Source organism: Thamnophis sirtalis, unplaced genomic scaffold (genome assembly GCF_051295495.1).
Source record: "Thamnophis sirtalis isolate CommonGarterSnake01/CBP01778 unplaced genomic scaffold, rThaSir2_p1.2 scaffold_2, whole genome shotgun sequence".
NCBI classification, from domain to species: domain Eukaryota; kingdom Metazoa; phylum Chordata; class Lepidosauria; order Squamata; family Natricidae; genus Thamnophis; species Thamnophis sirtalis.
This window is the reverse complement of record NW_028261382.1, coordinates 36911677-36925383: the sequence shown is the minus strand read 5'-3', so window position 1 is coordinate 36925383 and position 13707 is coordinate 36911677.

The following is a 13707-nucleotide window of genomic DNA, read 5'->3' as shown; positions in this document are numbered from 1 at the left end:
TCCCAGCCTTCTAATGACCCCTCCATGCCTCCCCCCCCCCAAGAAAGACCACACTGGCTGGGGAGTAAGAGGGCCTTCCCCCTCTCAACACAGGGGAGCAGACCTCAGAGGCTTCTGCAGAGCCAGCTGTGCGCCCACTCAGGTGCTCCCCAGCTTCTGGGCCAGATGTGCCCTTCCTGGGCTTCCCCGGGGCTCTGCCTACCTGGAAAAGGCAGCAGACCTGCTCCCACACAGGAGGATAAATCTCTCGGACAACCACATCAGCACATTATCTCTCCCACAACTCCTGGCTGGGAGGCATCTTCGCTTCGCTTGTCAACTTGCTAAAACGGACAGCCTCCCCGTCAAGCCAAAAAAAAACGGGGCACGGTTGGCTTTCCTTCCCCCTGCCCTGCTCTGCCAGGGCCCCCATATCTTCCCTGGGTCCAGCACAGGGGCAGTTCAGCCCCCACGTCCTGACCACGTCCTCCTTAGCCAAGATCCTAGAATAAGCCGCGATGGCGGCCTCTCTACAACACGCTAAAATCCAGAACACAGAGAGCTTGAGGTTACAGGGCACAAATAGTTGGGTACATACAGAATAGAATAGAATAACAGAGTTGGAAGGGACCTTGGAGGTCTTCTAGTCCAGCCCCCTGCTTAGGCAGGAAACCCTACAACACTTCAGACAAATGGATATCCAACATCTTCTTAAAGACTTCCAGTGTTGGGGCATTCACAACTTCTGGAGGCAATTTCTGTTCCACTTCTGGTTCATTGTTCTCACTGTCAGGAAATTTCTCCTCGGTTCTAAGTTGCTTCTCTCCTTGATTAGTTTCCACCCATTGCTTACAACCTTAAATGAAATGTCTCTGGACCTTGGCAACCTGCAGATGTGTGGACTTCAACTCCCAGAATTCCCCAGGCAAGCTTGAGAAACAGATAACTACATTACGGATCCTCAGAATCTGCACAGCTTCTCACTGGCTCTATTCACACACACCTTGGCTACTGCATTAATCTGTTTGATAGATTGGCTTCACACACACACACACACACACACACACACAAACACACACACACACACACCAAAACAAAACAAAAAATGAAAGTCAGCAAAGTTGGGCGATTCTGCAAATATAGCTCACAGCTGCTTTTGAAGCTACGGGCCAGATCGTTGGAAGGATTAAAACCGAGAAGGTGGGGGGGGGGATTATTTACGCTTGTCTGGGCTTCCTCGGGAGGCGGGGGCGGCTGGGTCTTGAGTGCAGATGGCCTGAAGGGACCATAGCAATAGCAATAGCAGTTAAGACTTATATACCGCTTCATAGGGCTTTCAGCCCTCTCTAAGCGGTTTACAGAGTCAGCATATTGCCCCCAACAACAATCCGGGTCCTCATTTCACCCACCTCGGAAGGATGGAAGGCTGAGTCAACCTTTGAGCCGGTGAGATTTGAACCGCTGAACTGCAGATAACAGTCAGCTGAAGTGGCCTGCAGTACTGCACCCTAACCACTGTGCCACCTCGGCTCCTCATGCCAAGAGGCCCCCTCTGGGCTACCTTGGCGGGTACCCCACCTGTCAGAGGGTCAGCTCCATTGCTCCCAAAGGGGACCTGGCACATTGGTGGAGAGGGCTTCACTGAAGGGGAGGAGAGGCTCCGGGCAGCCTGTAGGGTCTCCTTGGGGGGGGGGGGGCTTGGAGGTGCTTGTTTATTCTCACCGTTTCTTGCATCACTGAAACCGGCACGTAAGTCTCCCACCCACCCATAAAGGCAGCCGGGCTAAGGCCGTCTCTGCTGCTGTGAGATTTGAGGGCTGTTGGGGGCGGGTGGAGGGAGGGTCCTTTGCGTGCAAGGCTGCGGAGCCACCCCAGGACAAGCTATGCCAGGCAAGACCCCAAGCCCACAGGCAGGGCGAGCACAGTGCCAACAGACTGCCTGCCTTTGCACAGGGAGGCTCCGTTGGATGTGCCCAAGAAGGAAAGCAGAAGTCTGCTCGATTAGGATAAGAGCTCCCACCCCCCACCACCAATCCTAACCAGCCGCTCCTGTTCCTCTCCGGGGAGCCTGGCAGAGCAGTGTGAAGGCAACAGAGCAGCGAGCAAAACAAGCCATCCCTGGGGGGGCAATCGAGTTACCAAGATTAAACAAGTCTCCTCATCCCCAGCCATAATTAATTCGGGAGGGAGGCAGGCGAAGATCCACACTTCCACTTGCCCGGAAGTCCATTTCTAACTCCTGCTTGGGGGTCGTTTTTTGACCCCCTTACAGGGGGACCGGAAGCCCGAGAAGTTCCTCTTCCTTTCTTTGCCGGTTTCTCTTGCCACACCTGTGGGCAACTCAGCACATCTGGAGGATGGCCTCCCTTGATGGCATCTCGCCCACCCTGGATCTATGGAAAGTGGGTAAAGGGCCCCCGGGCAACTGGGCCAGTGACGTGCGGTGAGGTTTATGGCTGGTGAGGCAGCAATTTTGTTAGACTTGTGGACTTCAACTCCCAGAATTCCACAGCCAGGCATGCTCAGTTCCGATTTAAAGCGACAGCATTTGTTTTTCTCCTTTGCTAAATAAGTTTCCTTCTTTCTTTTTCTTCTCCCTTCCCCTCCTTCCTCCCTCTCTCCCTCCCTCCCTCTCTCTCAAACACATACACACACACATACACACACAAAGTTGCACCAGGAGGATGAAGTTTGAATTCCTCCTCCTCCCTCCGACCCACATGTACCTTTTCTAGCTGTTTCAGAGAGGATTTCAACTCTGCTCTTGCCTGCCATCGTGAAAAGAAAAAAATGTAAAAGGAAAAAGGCGAGAGCTGAGGTCAGGCTGGGCTAGTTGCTGCCAGAATCACCGTGTGGATGACTCTGCTTAACTGTTTAAAAAAGCCTCTAAAAAAGCACCCTCTACAGGAGGAGGCAGGAGAACGACATGCCTCATCTATGTCAGGAATTTTTCGGCTTTTAACCCTTGCTTAATTCTGCTCGAGTGATCATAAAGTCAGACTAGATGAGGCACGTGGTTCTCCCGCCTCCTCCTGTAGAGGGCGCTTTTTTAGAGGCTTTTGTAAACAGTTAAGCACTAAGCAGAGTCATCCATGGTGACTCTGGGAGCAACTAGCTCAGCCTGACCTCATCTCTTGCCTTTTTCCTTTTACATTTTTTTTCTTTTCATGATGACAGTGGTGAGGCTCTGCCTCCCCTGCCTCCCCTGACTGCATGTCCCTGAACTTGGCACAACCACATCACTGCCTACCGCCTGGTCCATCGCCACTGCTAAATGGGCTGCCCGCCGGGGTAGGAAGTTCAAAGGACACTCTGAAGAAAATTGGGTGAATGTCCAGTTTGGATCCTCATGAAGAAAGGCACATATATATGTGCCCCAGGGTAATGTTGCAGAATCCAATCTGGGCCCCCGAGAATTTCCCCAAGGATGGGGCTCCAGCTCGAGTCCAAAAGCTCGGAAAATTAATGAGCCTGTGGTCCCGCTGAGCAAGCCAGAAGGGGATTCTGCGGTTTTAAACCTATTTATTCTCCAGATGGGAGTACCAGACCATCTCATTTGTCTCTGGAGAAATCTATATGCAGGTCAAGAAACAATAAAACTGGTCACGGAACCACTGATGGGTTCTGTTCTGACCCACCCCCTTCTTTGCTCGTTCAAAGACGACAGGCAGACAGACTTAAAAGGAAATAACTTTATCAGTCCTCGGCTCAGACTGGCTGCGAGCCCAAAATGAACATAAATAAAGTCTCTGGCAAGAAGATAACAGAATGCAAAAACAAAGATCTCTTACGGCCAAACCAGGTGTACAGAAAGAAAAGCAAATCACTTCTCCAAGTGTCTCTTTGAATCAGGGTTACAGAAAGCAAATCACTTATCCAAGTGCCTCTCTCACAAACAAACCACGACCGATGAACAACGAACCATGAACGAACGAGTGAACGTTGACTTCTGCAACCAGGGCGTGGCACCATCAGTCCTTTTATCTCCAGAAGACCACACTAGAGAGCCCCAGCTGCATTGTTATTCCTGCATCCTGACTCAACTCACAGCAACCTTCTGCTGAGTCACAACAGGTTCAAAATTGGGAAAGGAGTCCAGCAAGGTCATATACTGTCGCCTTTGCCTATTTAACTTATATGCAGAGCACATCACGAGAAAGGCGGGGCTAGACGAATCAAAAATTAGGATTCATATTGCCAGGAGAAATATCAACAACCTCAGATATGCAGATGATGCCACTCGAAGGGCAGAAAGCGAGGAGGAACTAAAGAGCCTCTTGAGGTGGGAGAAGGAGGAGAGTGTAAAAGTTGGCTTGACACCCAACATTAAGAAAACTAAGATCATGGCATCCGGGCCCTCTTAATTCCTGGCAAATGGATGGGGAAGAAATGGAGGGAGTGACAGATTTTATTTTCCTGGGCTCCAAGATCACTGCAAATGAGGACTGCAGGCAAGAAATTAAAAGGCACTTGCTCCTGGGGAGGAAAGCGATGGCAAATCTAGACAGCATCCTAAAAAGCAGAGACATCACCCTGCCAACAAAAGGGCATCTAGTCAAGGATGTGGTTTTCCCAGTTGCAACAGATGGCTGTGAAGGTTGGACCATAAGGAAGGCTGAGGGCCAAAGAACGGAGGCCTTTGAACTCTGGTGCTGGAGAAGTAGACTCCTGCATTGAGACCCTTGGACTGCAAGGCCATCCAACCGGTCAGTCCTAGAGGAGATCAACCCCGACTGCTCTTTAGAAGGCCAGATCCTGAAGAGGAAACTCAAATCCTTTGGCCACCTAATGAGGAGGAAGGATTCCCTGGAGAAGAGCCTCATGCTGGGAATAATGGAGGGCAAAATAAGAAGGGGATGGCAGAGAAGGAGGTGGCTGGATGGAGTCACCGAAGCAGCCGGCGTGAGCTTCAATGGACTCCAGAGGATGGGAGAGGACAGGAAGGCCTGAGGAATTGAATTGAATTTATTTCATTTATATGCCGCCCTTTTCCCCGAAGGGGACTCAGGGCGGCTCACAATCCAAGTCAAGGGAAGGGGTACAAATAAAGAATTAAAAAGACGAACAATACACAATTTAAAAGCACACAACAACCATACCATTCGAGGGGGGGGCAAAAGCTCTTTAGCCCCAGGCCTGTCGGAACAGCCAGGTTTTAAGGGCTTTGCGGAAGGCCTGGAGGGTGGTGAGGGTTCGAATCTCCACGGGGAGCTCGTTCCAGAGGGTCGGAGCAGCCACAGAGAAGGCTCTCCTCTGGGTGGTCGCCAGTTGGCATTGGCCGGCGGATGGAATTCGGAGGAGGCCTAATCTGTGGGATCTAATCGGTCTATTGGAGGTAATTGGCAGCAGGCGGTCTCTCAAGGAACGCTGACCCATGGGGTCGCAATGGGTCGGATACAACTTCGCAACTAACAACAACAACATTCTCCATTCTTCTTATAGGTGTTACTGCTATATTTCTAGGACTTGTTGGATGTTATATATCTACAATTTGTAGGCGCTTCCAATACAAAGACACCCCCCCCCAAGACAAATATAGAGGGCCCTGTTGAGGTGTCTTATCCAAAACGTCGCTTCCTCCTTTGAGTCCAGCATTTGGGGAGGGGGGTGTCAACCCCCATCCTTTCCAGCCCCTCTTAGCCCTAAACCTCTGAACGGGGGCAGGTTTCCCAAGCCTCCCAGTTGGCCCTGCTTGATTCTAGGACAGTGTTTTTCAACCTTGGCAACTTGAAGATGTCCGGACTTCAACTCCTAGAATTCCCCAGCCAGCATTCGCTGGCTGGGGAATTCTGGGAGTTGAAGTCCGGACATCTTCAAGTTGCCAAGGTTGAAAAACACTGTTCCAGGAGACCTTTTCAAAGGCTGCAAAGCTCGGCAGCCGTGTTTGTGTGTGTGTGTGTGTGTGTGTGTGTGTGACCAGCCTGTTCAGCCTTCAAACCAAGCAGGTGGAGGCCTTCACCTCTGCACCTACTTAGCTTCAAACTCACGTCCTCCTCCGCTCAGGTCCAGTGAGGGCTTTCCAAGCAGAGCGATGCCTCCAGGACATTGGAATTCAGGAGTCATGGAGAAGAGGCAACTTCTCCAGGCAGAAATGTGAATATCTCCCTTCCACAGGAGTCTTAAAAGGCACCTCCGAAGCTCCTGGGAGGCCCGGGGAAACTTTAGGGCTTTAACCCCTCCCTCTTGAAAAAGGAGAGGGCGGGGCGGGGGAACAGACTCAATTACTACCCAAGGTCAATGAGAGTTTGCATAAAACAGGGTGGTTTTTCCCCCCCCCCCTCTTCTTTAATGAAGGCCTTTGACTTTGCCTCCCCGAAAATACAGATAGTTGTTAACCCGGAACATCTGCTCGGATCTGAAAGTAATTATCAGGGGTGGGAAAGGCCTTGAGTGAAAGGAAGGAGAGGAGAGAGAAAAACACCTTCCTGCAAGGCTGGGCCACGTGCCCCGTTTCGACTGCAGCGCCAAATGGCCCACACCGCCACCTGACGCTCAGCCCAGGGACCGTCTGGCCTTGGCATTTGCAGGGCACCAGGAGGCAAGAGCGCCATAGAGAAGGAAACGGTGGCTTCGTGTTAAGAATAGGTGTCGGCCAAACTTGGCAACTTTAAGACTTGTGGACTTCAACTCCCAGAATTCTGGAGACGTTGGAAACCCAGGGGGTCTTAAAAGTTGCCAAGTTTGAAGACCTGAAAAAGTTGCCAAGCCTTAAAGATGCCAAGTTCGAAGCTTAAATTCTCTCCTCTCCCACTGGTAAGGATCTGGAGCTGGCCACACCGCTGCGGCTCCTTTGGCCATTTGGTGGCCCATAGTGAACTCCGGTGGCATTGACCAGGCGGACTCTGCTTCCAGACCAGAGTGAGGGCAAAGCTGTTGGAGGGGGGAGGAATGATCCGAGATGGGGGAGTGTCCAGTTCCTCCTTCCCACCGCTTCCTTCTTTTTCCAAGACTTTTTCTCTCCCTCGTTTCTTTTCATCTCCAATTATGATCTCACTCTCTGATTTTTTCCCCTTCTCCGTGCAAAGCCTCTCTCTCCCCCACCCACCCCCCTGGCCCAACACCTTCCCCAGCAGAATCATCCAAAGGCGCATTTCTCAGCCTTCCCAGCTGGCTGCATTGGAGCGCGTGTGCGAAAGTGTTATTACAAGAACGGACTCGATATTGCACCCCTGTTGAGCTGGAGGGTACATTAAATTTCCCGGATGATTGCATCTTAAAAACTGGTGGTAATTTAGGGTTCATGATGTGAGCCAGTAAGAGGGAAGGGGAGGAACAGGGCGCAGGTGAGTTGAGCTGGAAGAGGGCTCAGTGTCTTCCAACACCCCAAGACTTCGGCTGCAGAAAGGGGCACCTCTTCGCCCCCAGCATTATTTGTGGTTTAAAGCAGCCCCCCCCATCTCTGAGCAGGTAAAAAAGACTCCACCTTGGAGTGGGATCTGTGACACATTCCAGACAGTCTCAAGGAATTAGGGGGGACAAGCAGCTCCCTTCAAAGCAGGATTCTAGAAATCCACTTTTGCTAAAGCCTGCGGGGACCTGGAGCCTGTGGGGCAGGGGTGATTCCAGGCCACGGAGGAAGAAGAGGGAAAGGGGGGGGGTCCTGCAGGAGGGAAGGAGACCAGCTGGAGTCTGGAGTCGATGGTCAGCTGGCAGGAGTTTGGTGGAGGTTTGCAAAAGAGCCTCTCTGGAGTAGCAGCTGGGCCTCTGAAAGAGGAAGGGGCCATAAAAACACCCCTCCCATCTCTTTTGTCTAGCAAAATAAAACTTCCAAGACCATTTGGGGAGGAGCAGACAAAAAGGCCCATCTGCGTGTGACCTCCATCCCCAGATCCTCACTCGGCCTCCACACCTGTATCTCAACCTCGCCCCCCACTCCCGTCCGTCCCTCCCTCCCTCCTTTCCTTCCTTCCTTCCTTCCTTCCTTCCTTCCTTCCTTCCTTCCTTCCTTCCTTCCTAGGGGGTTGGACTAGAAGACCTCCAAGGTCCCTTCCAACTCTGTAATTCTGCTATTCTTTCCTTCCTTCCTTCCTTCCTTCCTTCCTTCCTTCCTTCCTTCCTTCCTTCCTTCCTTCCTAGGGGGTTGGACTAGAAGACCTCCAAGATCCCTTCCAACTCTGTGATTCTGCTATTCCTTCCTTCCTTCCTTCCTTCCTTCCTTCCTTCCTTCCTTCCTTCCTTCCTTCCTTCCTTCCTTCCTTCCTAGGGGGTTGGACTAGAAGACCTCCAAGGTCCCTTCCAACTCTGTGATTCTGCTATTCCTTCCTTCCTTCCTTCCTTCCTTCCTTCCTTCCTTCCTTCCTTCCTTCCTTCCTTCCTTCCTTCCTTCCTTCCGTTTTGTCCTTCTCCCCAACATCAAAGCAAGAAGGGGCATGGACGGATGGACACGGACACACACACAAACACACACACCCCTGCTGCATTTGTGCAATGCATTTTGTTGTCACCCTGGCTTCTGCAAATTATAGGCTATAAAGAATTAACGGCCGATTATAAATCAATTTACTGTGCTGGGAAACAACACAAGGAAGTATTTTGCATGGGGCAGCTTTTCAAAAGAAAACTAATTAGCTGGGTTCATGTTTTAATCTTAGGAAAATTGGAGGATTTTTGCCTGCTAAGGCAGCTGGGGGGGGAGTGGGAGGGGGGGGAGATGCATTTGTATGCACTGGCACCGGCCCAATATTTTGCAACCAGAATGCACGAAAAAGATTCAAGAGACCAACCCAGGAAGCACAAGCCTCTAGTTCTCACTGATGGGATAAATGGGCATAAATATCAGCCTCCGGACACCGACTTGTTCGGGGAAGAAGACCGAACGAAGGAAGGGGCAGCCTCTGGGCTGGATAAATGAGCAGCATTGCATCTTTTAGAAATCTGACTGATTTGGGGGTCTGTGAAGTACCCGTGGTTCGCCATGAGGCCAATGTTGAGAAAAGACACGGACACGAGCTTTCTCGGGATGAGGCGACCCAGATTGGGGGTCTGGGAGCCCCTTTCATTGAGATAGGACAAAGGCAGGAGGAGCAATCAGCATGTGATTTAAGACAGCCTGTCAAACTACAATTGCTAATCTACTGCTCAGGGAAGTTCTGTCTATATATGGTCAAATCCTGGGCGTCGTTGGGTAAGGCACATCTAGAGTGAACTATCAGGATGTTATGTTTTTTAGGAGTTTGTTTTTTCCTGTGTGGTTCAGCGTGGCTGCGCATGCCCTGTTATGCACTGGGCCATGGGTGACCACCACACCTACACAAGGAGTTATATGACAACAGGGGTCTGTTTCCCAAACAGGACCAGAGGCATTAAGTGAAGACCCTGCAGATGTATTGGCTTCAAAAATGGGAACTTTGCTCCAACAGGGTCACTCTGTAGCAGAGCCAGAGCTCCCAATCCATAAGGACTAGTCTCTTGGTTCTTCGAAACAACACTTAGAAAGAGTTGCGGAGCCGGGAAAGGCCTTGGCAGGAGTCACAGGGCAAGGGGGACAGACAGACATCCTCTCTGAGGGGGTGGGGGGAACGTAGGGCTGCAAGCATCTGGTGGTGAAGCAGGAAGGAGAAGCACCTTCTGCCAGTTCTGGGGGGGGGGGCTGCGCAAAGCCTTTTGCCCTTGGCCGGAGAAATGTTCCCTTGTCTCCTGAAATTGCAGCCAGCGACAGGGAGGGGGCCCGAAGCACAAGGCTCCGTTTTGTAATTAAGCAGGACGTCCAAAGCTTCTCCTGCCTCACGCGGAGAAAGGTCAGAAACGGCCACCATCCATCCTGCCGCTAATTGCGAGACGCACAGAGGCAATTAGCCCAACGTTCCCGCAAAGGCTGCCCAGGGCAGAGTCTCCGTCTTCCGTGCCCAGCCGAAGGGGACGCCCGGCTTCTCGGGGTGCCCGGGGGGAGAGGGGGCTTGCAAGGACCTGGCTTCATTGGGGAAGTTTAGAAAGGGAAAGCTCTTTTTTTTTCTTTTTTTTAAAAAATATTTTCATTTTCTCTTTCAAGTTCATTCACAAATATACACTCTTATAAGGGCTATTAATGTTTATCTATTCATCATCTTTATCGTTATTTTCCTTACAGATATATAGAATACAGTTTTGGGTCACTTTCTTGTCATCCATGCCTTCATCTTATTTCGCAACAACCTTGTTCCTTCTCTCTTCTCCCACCTCCTTTCTCTGCCTTCTTCTTTCCTCCTCTCCTTCCTCCTTTCTTCTTTCCCCTCCTCCTCCTCTCTTTCTCCTCCTTCTTCCCCTCTCTCCTCCTCTTAATTCCCCTCCCTCTGCTTTCCCCATTCTTCCTTTCCCTCCTCATCTCCCTTCCTTTCTTCTTTCCTCTCTCTTTCCCCTTCTCCTCCTCTTCTCCTCCTCCTTCCCCTCTCCTCCTCCTCTTAATTCCCTCCCTTCCTCCCTCTGCTTTCCCCTTTCTTCCTTTCCCTCCTCATCCTCCCTTCCTTTCTTCTTCATCTCTCTTTCCTCTTCTCCTCCTCTCTTCTCCTCTTTCCTCCTCTTAATTCCCCTCCCTTCCTCCCTCTGCTTTCCCCTTTCTTTCCTTTCCCTCCTCATCCTCCCTTCCTTTCCTTCTTCCTCTCTCTTTCCCCTTCTCCTCCTCTCTTCTCCTCCTCCTTCCCCTCTCTCCTACTCTTAATTCCCCTCCCTTGCTCCCTCTGTTTTACCCTTTCTTCCTTTCCCTCCTCCTCATCCTCCCTCCTTTCCGTTGTTACCCGAAGGGGAAAAGATTTCTCATTCCTGGCTTGGCACGTTGCAGGAGACCAGCAGGGAAGGGAGGGCGTGCCAGGCACTGCCCAGTGTCCAGAGTGTCAGGAAGCGAACTCCCCCTTGGCCATCCTTCCTGAATGGTTCTTAACCCCATCAGGACCTTGGACAGTGCAGGCAGTAGAAGAGCCAGCCCAGGCTGCCAGGACCTGCTGGGTCTTGAGAAGAGGCTGCCTGGGCATAAACCAGAATGCACCCCTCTCCCCACCACCCTTAGCTCAGCCTCTCTGGGGCGCCTGCCAGCCTTCCAAAGTACGACTCCCAGAGAGAAGGGAGGGTGAGCACCATTTGCAGCAAAGGAGTAGCCAGCTCTGGCTTTGGGCCTGTGGGGAGGAGCAGACAAAAAAGCCCATCTGCATGTGACCTCCATCCCCAGATCATCACTCAGCCTCCACACCTGTATCTCAACCTCACCCCCCCACTCCCTTCCCTCCCTCCCTCCCTCCCTCCTTCCTTCCTTCCTTCCTTCCTTGGGGGTTGGACTAGAAGACCTCCAAGGTCCCTTCCAACTCTGTGATTCTGCTACTCCTTCCTTCTTTCCTTCCTTCCTTCCTTCCTTCCTTCCTTCCTTCCTTCCTTCCTTCCTTCCTTCCTTCCTTCCTTCCTAGGGGGTTGGACTAGAAGACCTCCAAGATCCCTTCCAACTCTGTGATTCTGCTATTCCTTTTCCTTCCTTCCTTCCTTCCTTCCTTCCTTCCTTCCTTCCTTCCTTCCTTCCTTCCTTCCTAGGGGGTTGGACTAGAAGACCTCCAAGGTCCCTTCCAACTCTGTGATTCTGCTACTCCTTCCTTCCTTCCTTCCTTCCTTCCTTCCTTCCTTCCTTCCTTCCTTCCTTCCTTCCTTCCTTCCTTCCTTCCTTGGGGGTTGGACTAGAAGACCTCCAAGGTCCCTTCCAACTCTGTGATTCTGCTACTCCTTCCTTCCTTCCTTCCTTCCTTCCTTCCTTCCTTCCTTCCTTCCTTCCTTCCTTCCTTCCTTCCTTCCTTCCTTGGGGGTTGGACTAGAAGACCTCCAAGGTCCCTTCCAACTCTGTAATTCTGCTATTCCTTCCTTCCTTCCTTCCTTCCTTCCTTCCTTCCTTCCTTCCTTCCTTCCTTCCTTCCTTCCTTCCACAGCACAGCTGTGTCCTACAGGGGTGGCTGCCCTCATCTTCCCTGCTGGGACATGGGAAGAGGACGAAACTCATTCTAGAGTCAGACACCCAGGAATTCCCATTTCGTTTCACTCCCCACACACACAATCCCACCCCTAGCAAAGCCAGATCCTGGGTCAACCGAAGTCGGCCTCCTGACTTCTCCATCCTGAGCCATGTCGACCCTGAGCCCAACCCCGGCTGCCTTTAGATCCGGTCGACCGGAGGTTACGGCTTCATTTTCCTGCAGAAACTTTTTCAGCCGACTCCCTTCACCCCGAGCCGACTGGCCTTCTCCAGCAGGGGGCCAAAGTGCCAGGACTTCACCAGGCCTCCCTCCCTCCCTCCAGGCAGCCAGCTTTGTTCCAGCAAAGGCCACCGAGCATCCTGGCGCTTACGAATCAGCCCCCCCACCCCACCCCCACTGCCCAGCCCTGCTTTCTTCCTTGGCACATCCAGCCACACGAGCAGAGGGTGGCTGTGAATTGCCAGAAAGGGGGGGTGGGGGGGCTTGTTAAAAACTGCCTCCAACTCTGAGCTGACAATAGGGACATCTGCGTTCCCATCAGTCCTCACTTCTGTGCTGTGAAGCAGTCCGGGAGGAGACACAAAAGGGACCAGAGACATTTGCCATTGCAGAGGGGAGGAGGAGGAGGAGGAAGAGGAGGAGGAGGAGGAGGAGGAGGAGGAGGAGGAGGAGGAGGAGGAGGAGGAGGAGGAGGAGGAAGGAAATTCCTATCCCCCCTCCCTCCAGATTCAGACAGTCAACAAAGTTTGGAAACTATTGACAGATGTCATTGTAAGAGAGGTGTTAATGTTTAATGTTTAATAAATTTATATGCCGCCCCAAATCCCGAAGGATTCCGGGCAGCTTACATAAAAACAATTTAAAAATACTAAAAAATTTAAAAATAGAAAGACAGGGAACTTTTAACTTTTAACTCTTTTAAGACACAACATGCACTCAACCTTAGTGGGGCTGGACCTCATTCAAGAGGTCAACAGCCCCAGGCCTGCCGGAACAGCCAGGTCTTAATAGACTTTCGGAAGGCCGAGAGAGTGGGGAGGGTCCGGATCTCTGGGGGGTAGATCGTTCCATAGGGCCGGGGCAGCTACAGAGAAGGCTCTCCCCCGAGGGGCCGCCAGACGACATTGTCTAGTCGACGGCATCCCGGAGAAGGCCCATCCTGTGAGATCTTATCGGACGCTGGGAGGTATGTGGCAGAAGGCGGTCTCATAGATATCCAGGTCCTAAGCCATGTAGGGCTTTAAAGGTGTGTGTGTGTGTGTGTGTGTGTGTGAGAGAGAGAGAGAGAGTGTGAGAGAGAGTGTGTGTGTGAGAGAGAGAGAGAGAGAGAGAGAGAGAGAGAGAGAGAGAGAGAGAGAAGAGAGAGAGAGAGAGAGAGAGAATGAGAATGAGTGTGAATTTTATTTCAACCCAGCCTAAAGTGCCCGCTTTCCCTCTGGCAGAGCCGATCCGCCCTCCTCCCCTTGCCTGGCAATCTTCCTTTTAAGACGGCCATTAATTCAAGACCAGCAATTAGCTCTCCGCTTGCAGAAGCTCCGCATGGGTGACGTCCCTGAAGGCAGCAGATCTGCAGACACCCCGCAAGGTGAACGGGGGGAGCAGCCCCCAACTCAGAGGAGGGAACCTTGAGTCCCCCCTCTGACCCCCACCCCCCCGTTTCCCCTCTGGACCCTGGGGCCGCCCCACCTGCCTTGCGGGAGGAAGTTGCAGGCCTGGCACACTTCAGATAATGGGTGGGGCTGGGGGGGGGCAACCTCTTGCATGCCGGTCCCTGTCCTCTCTTCCCTCCGTGGGGCAGTGGTGGGCT